Here is a 13,689-nt window from a genome sequence, read left to right on the forward strand (position 1 = left end):
TGAATGTGTAAGTGTAATCACAGTATAGTTATATGCTAGCAATTGTTTTTTGTTTATTAATAATTGCAGCTTAATTTGAAAACGCGATATATCGTATTTTAGTCACGCTATAGTTTAACGATAGAACTATAAATAAATTGTAATTCTGTTATCCTAAACACGTTATGTAGAATTTTATGCGGGTTTTATCTTGTTTAGAGTTAATGTTACTGTTAAGAAAAAACTAAAGACCGATTTTATTATTGAGAATGCAAGCCAAAGGGAGCAGCCATTTTCCCAGCAACAAATTTTGCGATAGATCGATTATCGCGTGCATATCAAGATCGCGGTCTGTTTAAAAGTACATAAATTCAATTTGATCGAGTTATCTATCTTACGTTGACAAATAATGATTGAAAAAAAAAAACCATGACATAAACTATGCGTCAGTAAATTGTTATTTACTTTATATTTGTGAATCATAAACGTGTACAGTCGCAAAAGAGTAACTGGCTATACATTTTGCAATATTTGATAAAGAATATAGATATGCCATTAATCCTTGATGGTTCGAACGAGTCCAATTAGTCGTTTAAGAACTGTGGAAGAACTTCTTATCTAGACTCGACTGGAACAAATGGAAAAAATAATATACAATTGCACCAGGTATCGAAAGAAATTTTATAATTTTCGAGATTGATCTTTAATAACTTACCTTCTAAAAATGTCTAACATTTTTCTGCATCCCACGTTACGAATGTATCTGTATCCTGGTGGACATCGTCTTCTTTCTGGGAAAGTAAGGGGCCTGGATTCGTTTGCAACGACGAAAGCACACAGAAGAAGAACAAAGATAATGAAACGTAATGGAGCCATCACGTATGCAGAAAATACAAACAATTTCGATAGGACTGTTTTTAAGAATTCGTTAGATTCTTTAGATCCTAGTTTATTCACCAAGCTATTGTCGAGACAGAAATCGGATACTGAAATACGAGGCAATGAAAATATGTGTAATATATCGCTTTCTGTGTAATTCCCCTTCTCTTTTTCGTTTTATTCATACTAATTTGCGGTTACAATTCATATCCTGATTACGCACATTGCGGTTTCCACTTGATAATTACGCATGATAGTTTAACGATACCATAAATTAATAATTAGTAGGTACGTAGTAGGCAAATTTTTTAGACGTCGTAGTTGTGTTACTCATATGTATATTAATGAGTTTATTCGCGTTTGGTAATTTAACAAAGGAATGAATTCTGGCATTTCGAGCCTAAAATTATTTCGAATAGGTTGTTCTCTATTGATGTTTAAGTATATATCTATAACAATTAGATGAAATTTTATAAGTAAATTACAAAACGTATTCTAGTTCGTAATTTGTATGTAAATACATATTTCACAAATTGTAGCATACAGGAAATTGGAATTCACGTGAAAGGTATTTTACCTTGCGCAGATTATTTATCTCTATATGTTAAGTCAGATTCCAATGTCCTGCTGACGCGAATGATTTATATATTATAAATTTATATATTTATAAATGATTGATTTAACATAATTGAGATATACGCTTGATATAAAATAATATAAAAATGTCGTTCTGCATAGTCTTTAACCTTTCGATTTATTCATGGAAATTCTAATCGAATTACGAACAAGCGATAAAGCGGTTTCCTTCCTCTTAATCTCGCAGAAATTGATAATTCCAATCTTTCGAGGCCGAGTCTATATCTGCATCGTATCAATGTTTTTTACTTGGTTCTTCTTATATTTCTATTTTAATTTAGAAATTTTTTGACTTTTTCGTTCGAATTGCCGCTTTGCTCGTTAGATAATCCACTTGTGTTGCATGCACTTCCTTACCGACGTTGCGTTCAGGAAAGAAGAATCCTGTAGGATTTTAGTAAGGATTTAGACGACTTGGGAATTCTTTGTCACGAAGTGTTCATTACGAAGAAATGACTAGAAATCTCGATATAGATTAATGGAAATGATTTTTTATTACGAATGTGGCATCTAGAATTAATTCGAATTTTGAACAGAAACTACGCTTCTATGAAACTATCGGAGCTATCAATATTTCCTCACATAATTTCATAAATTTATGTTTGATAATTCTATAACTGACAATGAATTCTACAATTCAACAATTCTACAATTCCATAATTTTATAATTCTGCAGTTTCATAGTTCTACAATTCTGCAGTTTCATAGTTCTACAATTCTGCAGTTCCATAGTTCTACAATTCTATATATATTTTTTATACAAGATTGCTTAAACAGATGATTTCCCCATTTTTGTTTTTCAAAGCATCCTTGTCAGGTAGAATTTCTACTCACTTAAAAGATAGCCCTACAACGATTCCCAATTTTCACTCTGTCCGGTGGACAATTAATCGGGACGTTGATGAAGGATCCAGTTTGAACGCTTTTGTTGTTGCTCTGGAATGGCACGAACTTCTTTTCTACGTTCGATATATTCGGTGTTACTGTATCTGCGACGTGCAAGGATAAAAACAAGACGAATGCTGTCGTCAGTACAATCCACAGGAGTCTCATCTTGAAAACGATGAAAGACTCGACTTCGTTTCTAACGTTTTGCTGAATCTACTAAAATGTTAATACTGCAATTGACACGGTAACAACAGTAGATTCGAGACAAAAGTTGCTCATGCAACGTAATTTATTGCGAGCAAAGTCGCGAAGTGTATTGACGACGAAGTTTTGAAGACTGAATCACGATAATACCGCGATAATAATATTAGCAAAAATTTTTACAACTTTTCGGTGACGTGGTGACACGAGCTTTATCGTCGTTGCATTTCCACTGCGTGACACTATTCGCATTACTCATTTACACTGGTTGGATTTCCAGATCTCGCTGACTCGGCCTTCGCGTTCGAATATAAATACGAAGTTGGAAAACTCGTCGATAGCAAAGAAACTGTGTCTCTCCGGGTCTTGTGTAAAACACTGTCTTATCAGTACTGTGAGTATCGATGGTAACAACAAACTGTTATCGCGTGATACCCAACGTATTAGTTTCTGGAATCAAGACAGGCCTCGTTCCAAAGTTTCTCGATCGATGTACCAACTTGTCGATCATCGAGAAAAGATAATTTGGTAATTCCATACAATAAGTTTCATCGTTAACGCGTTGTTCCCTTTAAACATGCTTTACCAAACCTTCCTGCATATTCCACGTCGATCCAATCTTTCTTGCGCCGGGCAAATCTTCTTTCGAGGAGGAGCTTCTATTATCGTACCTAGAATCGTTACGTCACCGGCTGTGAAATTTACATTTTTCCTTTCCGTATAGCTTGTAGCGGAAGGTAATCTTTTACTGGAATTCGTTACAGTCCAAATGGACGAAATGATATTTGCGAAGGACCAACTGCTGGCGAGAACTACGCGAATCAGGAGCAATAGGAGTATCGCGTTCCATAATCGCATCGTTCTACGGCTGCAACCACAACCAAATTAGTTGTAACGTTCGCGTTCTATATCCAACGAAACTCACTGATAGGTAATAGATATAAGTAATCGAAACACAATTGTCTGTGTCATGAATGAACGATTAACACGGAGGATCGCGACTGTCATTCGTTTCGTTAACGATTCTTGGTTTTCTACTAAACTTTAACTCGCTCGACGGCAGCATTTCATTTTCATCGGGGCGCGATAACCTTTAGTGATATTTTCGGCGAACGATCAAGGTTTTTTTTTTATTTTCAAGTATTTGGCACGCGTGTTGCCGTTCAATGTTCGGAACAATCGAATCCCGACGAATTTAATTCTATCGATGTTAGTGCATCGACATTTTTCATTGACAAGATCGATTAAATTTCCTATCTACGTAGTTACTTAAAGTACGATGCAATACATAGTCGAAGTTATATTAAATGATTGAGAAATAACCAATTTAGTATTCGACCGTGGCGATAACCTTCGATGACGACTTTGATAGTGTCATTTTTTGGAGCAGTTTTTGCTTGCGTCTTTAGAAATAGTTAACACGATCGCTTTCTGTACTACGTATTTAGCATTGTGACGTGCGCTGTTTGTTTATAAATAATTCGATTGTTTAGCTTCCTCTGCGAGTGATTCCGTTAAATAATCGGATCGGTTAGTGGCGCCATCGCGCGTTACTACATAAGCAATGAAATGATCGCGCGATAAGTGCTTTACTCATAGAAACGTTAAATCGTAAAAAAGATCCTACGGTCAATGAATCGTGTGAGAAATTTTTCCGTTTATCGCATTTCGGATAACGCTCAGACGTTTCGAGGAGTCTTCATTCAGCTATTTTTTACGTATCTTTTACGTAAATTTTTAATCAAATTCTTGACTATCAATTAATTTACTTATTAACGCCACTTAAACCGAATCGTATTTTTCTATCGCCATATTAATACATTTGAAAGTTAAGATGAATTCAATTATTGAAAATCTTGATTCCTATACGTCACTATTATTTTCACTTTGCTATGGATACTGAGAGATTCTGTTTTACTTTAATGAATAAATAAGTAAATCATCGTCTCATTAGAGTCGCGATGTACATAAATTTCTTTTTTCTCGTTCATCTTTCGCATCCTACGGCGACGTACGATCATTTTAAACGTTTAATGCATCGAAAAGATAGTTAACAGGGTAATTGCACGTTCCCATAATCGTATTTACGAGCCGCTTCGCTTTATTCGAAAACGTTTAAACGAACAACCAGGGGGGAGGGTGGGGGGGGGGGGGAAATTCAGTGGCGGGGAAATTGGAACGAGTCGAAGTGGCGTGCGTGAAAAAAACGATTTCGATTATCGCGGGAATGGATCTCGAGCGTTTGTTACGCCTCTTCCAGTATCCAGTGAAGGGTTGATTTTTCCCCAGAGGGTACATAGTTGTACGTAGCGTCGACGATCGTTTACGTGCGTAACGTGTCGCGTCGATTTCTCAAACGTACGCATATTACAGTGAGATTTTATCCGCGATTCGCTGTGCACGAGTGGAATATCTGGGGCGTCGATGATCGATTTTACAGACGACAAATCGCGTTTAAACCTCCGACACGATTTCTCCTAGGGTGGAGTCAATGATCGTTATCTTGTACGTGATTAAAGAGAAATTTAGCGAAATTACAATTGTCGTCGGAATTCAGGTAAGAAAGGTTGAGATGGATTTTACTATAGAAGTAGGCAACATACCAGATATATGGAAATTAATTTAGTATGTTTTTCGAGTAAATTTACCATTTGTTACCTTTGCTTCTGAATCAGTTATAGTTTATTGGAACGACAAGTAGTTCCCAAATAAATTAATAACTTGGCTGACCACGATAATTCGCTCGTGTTTATCTTGATGGACGAATCGGTAACTTGTTGTTAGTCACTCGCTACTACGATGTAACTTGGATTTTATATCTGTGATATGGGATCGGTTAGGTAACAGAAGGAAGGTGTTCGAAAATTTCCACTGGAACGACCGTATCCTCCTTTATGCGAGAACTGGCTAGGTTCCCACGAACGCGGTACGCTTAGTCTAGAAAGGCAATAACAAGAGACGATTAAGATATAGTCATGTTGCTCGTCGCTTCCCTGTTCCTGGACACTCGGCCTGTCGTGCACGAATAGCAAACGTAACGGCCTCTAAACGTACAATTATTCCTCGATACATTCGATTCAGAGGATAATTCTTCCTCCGCTTGCAATCTTCTATCGACGTAAGTAAAGCATAGAACAAATAAAACTCATATACCTCCGTTTCCTTAGAGAATTCGCACGAAACGTTTCTACGAGTGACGCGTGTGTCACGAATACAGAATCAAACGCGTACCTAATTGATCGTGGTAAGAAATGTAAAAGTTGGACACCGGTAGACGCGTCCGGAGATGATGTTGAAGCGAAAAGGCGTCAGAGACAGTTTGATCCGGTCGTTCGAACCGGTATTACTCGGGCCCGTCCGAATAATTTTCGGCCGAGAAGACGCGAAACGTCGTGAAAGAGAAGATGCTTATCGCGGATCGATGCTGAACGTTGGGAAATTCTGCGTGATACAAAATCGACTATATACGTATTTATTCGTGCTTATATGTGTACCGCGTGGAACACAAACGTGTATCGCGAGTCAGTCGAGTAGTCCGTCAGCCAGGCAGCCAGCCAGTCAGGCAGCCAGTCAGCCGGGCAGGTAGAGGTAGGTAGGTAGGCTCGATTTAAAAAGTAAATGACTGACGGACTGAGGTCGCCTACCAGGCAATTCCAGTAGCGGGCAATTGCGTGCAAGAAATTACTTGCCAATGCTGACTGGCACGCAAGCTCGAAGCGAACGCGAACGGCGAAGGTTGATGGGGCAACGCGGCGCGGAGGAGAGAGAGGATCCGGAGGTGGACTTGAAGCGGCTTCGTCGGGGCCTTCTCTTCTTCTTTCAAGCATCGACGATCCCGTCATCGTGCATGCGAGCATCCGTGGCGCGAATCACCCGGACGATTCATCTCCTACCAGCGGCGAAATTTCGTCTAAAACCCATCGCCGATCTGCCTCGTAAACTCGCGCGCTTCATCTTCGCGATCGCGTGACCTTCTTTTCCTCCGTTTGCCATCAGTGGTTGCGAGTTCTTGCTTTCTTTTTCGTTTTAATCATTACGCTGTTCCGATTCCACGCGGAGAAGGATAAATCGATGAAAATTTTCATAAAATTCTCGAAGCAGAGTGAAACCTCGTTTGTTAGAACAGGTCGGGAAACAAAGCAGTTCGGGATAACCGAGTAGTTTCTATAATTGAGGTTTACGAGCTATAACCATCGTTTCTTACTATTATGTCGGATAATACGACCTGGGCCTTCTTGCATAATTAAACTAATATTATCAGACAGATTTTACAAGTCACGAGTCGCAAATTTAACAGTACTAATAAATTTTTTTTGTTTAATTGGTTTTCCTAACAAATTTAATGAAATTTTACAATCAAGGTTTATATTAAATTATATGTCACGTGATTAACCCATTCGATGCACGATTGTGAAATTATATAGGGGAATCTGTAACCTGTAACTTGTCAAGTCGCTAATACGTTCGCAGAATTGAAATCGAGCAGTTGTTTCACGTCCAACTGTTTCTCTTTTCATACGCTATAAACATATTATAAATAAATATGCGATACATCGCTATTTGGCATCGGCAGTGGTACAACTCAAAAAAATGTAAATTCTAGGGCAAAGGTTTCTTAAAATTGGCGAAAAAACGTTTGTGTGTCGTTCGAACGATATCATACGGCTTAGTTAACAAAAGAAATGTTCTACTATTGGCAATCAAAGATGAGTCAGTGTTGTTGTAAAACTAAGGTCAGGTTGATAGCGACACAAGTAAAAATTTTGCCTCTTGACGCAAAACTAGTGGATTTATAAATATAAAAATTGAAACATAATGAACTCGATGAAAGCAAACTTGGAACTTTTTGAGTTGTGGCATTATCGTTGACAAGCACACACGTTGTCAACCACGTAACGCGACGAATTAAACGATCATTAACTGAAATTATATATCCTTTAGTTCGAAGAATACAGGCTCAGCTGTAAGTTGGCACATCCGAAGTTGAGCATTAACTTCCTTGTAAAAGTGAGATTTTATAGTTAAAGTTCAAACGCTCTGAAGAGAATTCTCGGGTTACGCTTCAAAAGGAACACCATTGTATTTATTATAACACTTACATGCTACATGTATATCACTCGGTAGTATTTTTATACGACTACTACTACTAAACGTGGAATCTATTAAAAAATGCTTCGTTGTAATATAGGACTATGTGCAAATATTTTTTATCGCCATTGCATGTACTTGGAAGGTAGTTGTGACGGAGTATGTAACGAAGGTTGGAGAAGAACGTTTACTCGAAAATACACGGTCCAGCGTCCGACTGTGTACACACGAGCACTGATAGAAGTTAGATCCGACTCGGATAAAATGCTATCGAAACGACGAGCCCGAGTAAAAGCAGAAACGTCGTATCGTATCTTCCGTAGCCGGTGCCGGACTACGTCTCTTGTCGGCATTATACGGAACGCGCACACCGATTATCAAAACTGTCGCTTCCTTCGTTACCTTTTTACGGACATCTGCGTCTCCCCCTTCCGCGGTCCGATGGACCCGTCGAGTTCTCTCCGTTGGAACCGTGAAATATGATTCGTTTTCTGGCAGGTCTCTATGATGCCAGATTCCATGGAATTCGACCGCGTTTAAATGTCATTCCGTTCATTTCAAACCGAGAGCCCTTTAAGCTCGCCAAACGATTTGCTCACGGCCAGGGACTCGATTAACGTTTCTTCCTTTCCCTCTTTCTTTCTTCATTCTTTTTGAGGGTTTCTTTTTTAGGTCGGAATTTATATTCAACCGATGTTTTCGCTGAGTCGAGCATATTCGTGCGAAGCGACTGTGAACGGACAGTAGATACGTGTTCGTGTTTTCCAAAGCGAGAGAAGCACGGAGAGAAGTCGCGGTTAGCCGATCGCACCGCATAAAATTTGTCGTACGCAAGAAATTATCTGTCGAGCGGGGGTACGGGATAATTTTACGAGGCTTCGTGCAACGTCTTCACGATCGTCGGCCCGCAACGTCGCCTAATTTTACGAGGCTGTCCCTTTTAACGTCTTCTCCTTTTCAACGAGATCATAGCGTAGAGGCTTGCGTGCCTTTTATCTGGCCACAGATATTCGTGCAACGATCCTCTTTCGGTTTGAGATCAAGGCACCGGCGACCTCGGGCTAATTTGAAAATTGAAGCCGTTCGCGTCCTTTGGAATTGACGTTTTCATTGTGCCCACCAAGATGAAGCGGAAAAGAAGAAAAAAGGATCGAAAAGAGATTAAAACGGTAAAGGAAGCAGCGAAGAAACGTGAAAGCGAGGAGGAAGAAAGCGAAAGAAAGGCGGTCGTTACGTTTACGCAATATCGCGGTGGTACGGAATCGAAACCGCAGTAACAAACACACTGGTGAATGCGAACATCTGCTCTCAACAATTACATCCGCATAACATTGGCTGGGGCTGGTTGTGTTCCTCCCCGTAGTTAAGCGGTCGCGAAAATTCACGGGGCCGAGGTAGCCCGAAGAATTATGCCGTTGCACCGACACCGACTGATTTTACGATGCGCCGTTGAGCTCGTATCTAGCACGTCGCCGCCTTATTTTACGACGCTGCCCCTCTTAACGCCTCCTTAGCCCCGGAGATCGGCCAACACGCGCCCGTAAACGTAAACGGCTCGCATACGTTCCGTGCTGAATTTCCAGTCGACTCCGACACGCTTCGTCCTCGATGATTTTCCCCTGTTGCCCCCGCGTCCAAACGCCGCCCCATGATTAACGGAGACCAACCCCGCCGTTATGTTATTGCGCGCACCCTGCGAACCCACGCCACTTTTCTCCTCCAGTTTCTACGCGAACCTGGATACCTTTGTGTCTGCGCGGCAAGCACCTTCTCAGGTAACGTTCAGGTAATGTTTGTTTTGCCTATTTCCCTGGTTGGTTACCGAGTTAAACCCTATTAGATGGTCGATACACATTTAGAAGCTTTTACGTTCCGGTACCATACTCATTTTTTGAAATACCGATATAGCAGCAGAATTCCATTTATCTGAACTTGTAGCTTGTCAGTTCACTAGTATTACTCGTGCAAGAGGGCTCAAATATTCAAATATTTATGCACGATAGCACATCGATTTGACGTTTTAATCGTATCAATAAAGATATCGAGCAGGGCATCATTAATTAATTTCGAAAATTAATTGGAAAAAATCGGAACGTTTCGAAGATACAGAGATAATCACGTAAAGGAGAAGTACGCGAACCGTTTGTCAGAGAGATCGGTTCGAACGTACTTCGTGTTTTATTATTTCGTATGCGCTCCAAGTTGCGACTTTTAATGTACCTTAATCTGGTTGGTGACTTTAATGCCGTTATCACTCGCTAACATCGTCATTACTGCGGTGCAGTTCGCGCTACACTTGGATCCGGTTGTGTTTCATCGAATAAGTAATTTCAGTTATTATACGAACGAGTATACGTACGGCTCTAAAACGTACAACAAGAAAATCATCGAGACGAGGCGTGAAAAAGAGAGAAAAGTAGTTAGAATAGGTGTAGAGAGAACGAGGAGAGAGGTGCAATGGGCCAGACTCCAAGAACAATGATCGACTACCCTGCCGAATTTTACGACGTGGTCTTTTTTTTCGCGCCGCACGGGTTCCTTGCGTGCTAACCACCTTGACTGATGAACACACCATGTATAACGAATGTTACGGGTATCCTCGTGTTGTAAATATTGTACAGTCTGGCTACCCGAATACGCGAACACGTATGCATCATACGGTTTTCCAAGGATATTTGGTAAACTGTCTGGGAAATCGTAAGATACAGTAGAACTCCGTTTATGTGCACTACGTTTATTTACATTTATTTAAACAAAGTTTCAGTCCGATCAAATAAATTCTTCTTATGCGAACGAAAAATAATTGTCAATGGAGAAAATTGACGAACTACAATTATACAAACCATTTGTCCCTCGATAAATCGAGGTTATAACGTACTGTGCAAAACTGCAAACAAAATGAGTGTAAGAAACGCAGGTTCATATTCATCGTAATGGATTAGGCTTATCTCGATCTCATATGCATTTTCAGTTACCCAATGAAACATTTCATTGAAAATGACAAGAGAAAATCATGATAAATCGCGTTTCAGAGTAGAACCTCGTTTACTCGAATAGGTCTTCCGATTAGTCCGACTAGAAGCAGGTGATGTTCGGAAAATTGAAATAGAACAGCTATTTCTCTGCTACGTTCAACTGTTTCTTCTTTGATATATGAAAGTTATTCGCAATATAAACAAACGATTACACGTTTATATGAGAGAATGATTTATTACAAGAATATGAGTTCGTATAACTGAAGTTACGTTCGATCCTAATTCGGATAACAGAAATTTGGCTACGAGTTCGTACATCTACGGCTAAGCGTTTAATTTGTGCCCGTATAGGTACCTAAATTAAACACGGATAGACAAGGTTTTATTGTACCTCATTTCACCCCTGTTTCGTTTAAGTACATGAAAATTATACGACCTTCGTAATTGGTTAGATAGTTCGTAAGGCTCGGGCAAGGTTAGCGAAATCGATGACGAGATGGGCGGATGGTTCGAGAGGAACGGGGTATCGTGGTCGATCCGACACGCATAGACGGATGGTGTTAAAAGAGCGAGCTAGTCAGCGTGCGCTACCGTACGATGGTATCCGTATCAGAGATCGGAAATCGGTCGCGGATCCCTGGCCGTAGCCGCGTTCGCTCCGGGAAAAGTAATTAAAGAATTAATTAAACGGAGGCTTACTCAGCTAAGTTCAGCCATCGATCAAGGCTAACCATGGCAGGCTCTTGTGTGCCGCTGACAAAAAACACCGCTACCGAAATCATAGGGAGTCCATTGTGGCCCGTTTCGCTCTTCTCTTCTTCTGTCTTCTACTTTCTGTCCCTTTTTCTCCCTCCATCATGCTCTTTCGGCCCCCGATGGACGCGACGCGAACAGGCACAGCCGATGGATGCCGTTCGGAATATGTAGTGGGTAGGAGATTGTTCTCGAACCGATGCTCCCGATCCGGCCAACAGAGCACGGAGAAAAGGCGAGAGAAGAGGAGGGCTGGTCGGAGGAAAGAGCAAGATCGACAGAGTAGGAATGCAGCTCGCGTGCTCCGTTCCTGTCGTTACAAATTAGAGTAAAAATCATGAAGGAGAATCGTGGCAAATAACTTGCGCAGCGGGAGGGTTCCACCGGGTCCAACCCAGCGAACAATGCCTTCTTCTCCTTCTCCACGGCTCCTTCTCGTTCTCCACCTCCTTCTCTTTCTCCCTCTTGTCCCTTTACTCCCCCCAAACTTGCTCGCTCGCGTCTCCGTTTTCCCTATTCTTTTTTATTCATTTTTCCTTCTCTCCTTCCCCATCTCTTTGCAGCCTTTACAATCTTTCTCCGCTTTCTTATCCTCTCAGTGGTCCCCATCTTTGGTCGGTCTTTCCTCGTCCATGTATTACTCGACTAATAACGATCAAGTAATCGCAAACAGAGTCGGACATCTCGCACACAGCCATGCGTCCATGACTATCGTTGTCCGTTCACGGATCGGAGCTTGGCCTGCTTCGTTCTGGCCTCTCTTGGTCCAAGAGGTGTGTGCTCCGCTACCGTTTCTTCTCGTTCGCCACGGGCCGGCGCGGCGTGTCGACACGTATCGGTCTGTCGATAACTCCGTGTCCGAGATTCCAGCTGGCGTAACACAAAAGTTTAAAGACCAGGCTTACCGGTAGCCACTGACAGATTTTTGTTGCGCCGTTCGATTGTTTGCGAGTGGAAGGGCTGGTTTTAAAACGCACGCGATAATCCACTCCGCCTTCCATTCGATACGATTCGTTTCGTTTCGTTTCAACGCCTCTTAACTATGGGCGCGCCTCTCGTCGACGACGACACGATTCTTACGAATCGGCCTACCATCGGGTACGTCGTGATCGATCTCGCCAAGTTTACTCGGAATACGCGGTGGTTAAGATTGGCGAGAATACAAGAACAAATGTAACCAGCACCGGACACTCCTTTCCTCTTTCTTCGTGATCGATCGTATATGCATTTGGCGGTCTGCTATGCGCCGTGGCTCAGCATGCCTTTCTAAGGGGACAACGGAATCCTGTCCGGGATCGAGCATCGTGCACGAGATCGGACAAATCGAGTGTCGATCGTGCGTTAACTCGCTCTAAGGGAATATGGAGTACTTTATGTAATATTCCTTCTTCGAGTTTCGTATTGTTGTAATATTCAACGTATAGATCGCATTTGATCGATTTAATGAAATTTCATTAGCATCGAAACAAGATACGAGTATCGTCGCTATATCAGCAAAATTTGAAAATAATCCTAATATTCAGAAAATATTTCTACTTCAACGTGTGTGTTCCATTGTATTATCGCGAATATGTTTTTCAAAGAAACTCTAGGTAGAACAAAATCATCGAAGCGATGACACGTGTATCGAATAAATCTCCGATGTGTTGGAATCTGGTTCGCGTGAGGGAAAGGAAGGCTTTGATGTTCGAGTTCGGTTCGGTTCGGATCTAAGTGTCCCATCGATGTCCATCGGAAGGTTGAAGGATCCCGGGTGAAATAGCCGGCAGTGAATCGCGAAACTTTAAAGGCTGCCACGTCTCAGCGAGTAGGCCGGCGAACAAATTGACCGAGGCGTCTAAGCTGACCGGTAGCAGCCGACAGCTTCTCACTTCTGGCCCTCGATCGTTTTCGTTCGACTGACGAGGCGAGGCGAAAGCCCGTCGGCCATTAATAATTGTTCGTAATAATGGACCAGCCGCGGTACAGGGGCGAGGGGTTGGCCGGCTCATCGACAGGGGAGGTTGGATAGAAAAAACAACCAGGAGACCGGTAACGAGGCTGACCGATTCACGATGTAGTGCCGGTTGTTGTTGTTCCTGTTGCTGATGCCGGTTCTCGCGGTGCTGGTGGTTGTGCCGGTGATGATGGTAATGGTGGTGTCGGTGCTATCCGGAGGCCACCCCCGCTGCGTTCCTAATAAACCCACTTGCTGGTGAGATAATGGCTCCACGGTGACTACACAACTCTCCTTGAGAGAGGAGAGAGATCGACGATGGAGAAGAACGCGATGCAGGGGCACCTTCGACGT

General features: G+C 41.8%; 1 long non-coding RNA gene across 1 annotated transcript; it reads right to left on the reverse strand.

Annotated features, from left to right (window-relative positions):
- Positions 1-414: 414 nt before the first annotated feature.
- Positions 415-1,878, reverse strand: LOC117236868. Its single transcript, XR_004493911.1, has 2 exons — positions 695-1,878; positions 415-607 (listed from the first exon to the last, which is right to left on the reverse strand). It is a non-coding gene; the product is annotated as an uncharacterized LOC117236868 (long non-coding RNA).
- Between the last annotated feature and the right edge of the window lie 11,811 nt (positions 1,879-13,689).

This window comes from Bombus vosnesenskii, unplaced genomic scaffold (genome assembly GCF_011952255.1).
Source record: "Bombus vosnesenskii isolate JDL3184/JDL3185 unplaced genomic scaffold, Bvos_JDL3184-5_v1.1 scf7180000013352, whole genome shotgun sequence".
In the NCBI taxonomy this organism is placed as follows: domain Eukaryota; kingdom Metazoa; phylum Arthropoda; class Insecta; order Hymenoptera; family Apidae; genus Bombus; species Bombus vosnesenskii.